Genomic DNA, 1,999 nt, shown 5'->3' on the forward strand with positions numbered 1-1,999 from the left:
TCTTTCAAATTAACCAGACCGATTCGTCCAGCAAATGTCAATTATGTAGATCTGCTTCTACTACTCACTACTCTATTTTTTTTAGTTCAGTTCAGTCTTATACCAAACTTGAAAATTCTCCACACATTTCTTTTCCTACATTTACCTGTACAATATAGCAATTCCACTTAAAATGACTCTCTATTTGTTCAGTTTTATATTAGAACAGAACTGTAGGTACTCTAATTTTAGCTGTATATCATATTTCTGTATGTATTAAGACACAGCATACAGTGTAGCTTTTGAGTCCGGTTAATTGTGAAATGTAATGTATTGGGTTTATAAGCCATGTTCGTTGACTGAAGTGATACATGTATGAGCGTACCAGCTAGTCTACCAGCATATTACTGATCATATCCAAAATAGTAAGGACATCTTTTTTTTCTGGAATATTTTTATTTCGAGTGTCATCAAGAATGACTATTGGAATAGATGTATTTACCTTTGGTATTCACCAAAGGAAATGAATTGTCAAATACAGTGGAAGAAAAAATGAAAATGTAAAGATATCAATAACCCTTTTATATACATGTATATCGTAATATGCTCTACACTGAAATTCATTTTAAGGGGAAGTTTACCCTGACAAAGAGTTTGTTGTAAAAACAGCAGAAAAAATTTAAAAAAATATTGCTGAAGGTTTAAGAAAAATCCGTCAAAGAATAAAAAGTTATTAGAATTTGAATTATTTGATTTGTAACGTCATATGCGAGTAGCATTCCTACAGAGAATCAATTAAATGTCATTTTCTCTCAAAATCTGAAATGTTTCTTTACTGTACACCTCTATGTCAATAGACAAATCATTTCACACCAGATCATGAAAAGAAAAGAAAAATTAAGTCATCAGGAACCATTAGAAAAATGAAATTCATGCATTTTATAGTACTGTACATAACATATGGGGCAGCTGCTCGTTTATGACATCACAAATCCAAAACTTATTAAAGAATCTACAAATTTCTTGATAGTTAACAGATTTTCCCCCAAACCCTCACCAATATTTTTAAATATTCTTTTTTGCTTTTTTTTACAACAAACTTCTTCAGGGTGAACTTCCCCTTGAATGTTTTTGAGGAATTATATTACAGTGCGTGTGAAGGGGAAAAAACCATGACTGTCTTTGAAAGTTAAATTGTACACGCTCTTGTACATATCTATTAAGAAGTTTATAACAATTTTCAATTTACATACTTCATGCATGCACTCTGTACTACTGAAGAAGGAAATTTATTTGAGCTTTAGAAGATTTCCTTTAGAGAGAAGTGGGATTTCCACAAGGTAATACTTATGATCTTAGTTTAGCTATCACAAAGTTATTCAGAGTTAGATTGTTTTGCATTCTCCTCGACTCCATGTCCACTTTAAAAGATGCATGTACATGTAGTTTCTATTTTGAAATTATTAATCTATCATTTTACTAGTCATTCATTAAAGAATAGGAAAGTTTGTCAATGGAAACCAAAACCCAAGAAGAGAAGCAATCCTTAATATTGGTAAGAGGAAAATGAGAAGAACAGTTCAAAATTAGTTTCCTCAAAATCGGTTATGAATTAAGTTATGGACGTTTAAAAAGTCTTGTACTTTCTATGGGGATCCTCAAATTGGCAAACGTACTTCAAAATGGCTGAATTTGTGGACAACTCTCCTTTTGTTTTGTTCACAAATTTTCAGATTTTCCCCTTTATTTTTACATATTTCACATTATCTCTGCCTGACCTTGGCATATGTGGTGTGAATTATAATTTTCCATGGCATATGTTGTGCTCAGAAGGAGGCAAGATGTAATTTGAAAGAGAATGAAGAAAATCTGAAAATTTGTGTACAAAACTAATGGAGAGTTGTCCACAAAATCAGCCATTTTTAAGCACATTTGCCAGTTTGAGGATCCCCATAGAAAGTACAACAAGACTTTTTAAATGTCCATGACTTAATTCATAACCGATTCTGATGAAACTTGT

Source organism: Lytechinus variegatus, chromosome 10 (genome assembly GCF_018143015.1).
Source record: "Lytechinus variegatus isolate NC3 chromosome 10, Lvar_3.0, whole genome shotgun sequence".
NCBI classification, from domain to species: domain Eukaryota; kingdom Metazoa; phylum Echinodermata; class Echinoidea; order Temnopleuroida; family Toxopneustidae; genus Lytechinus; species Lytechinus variegatus.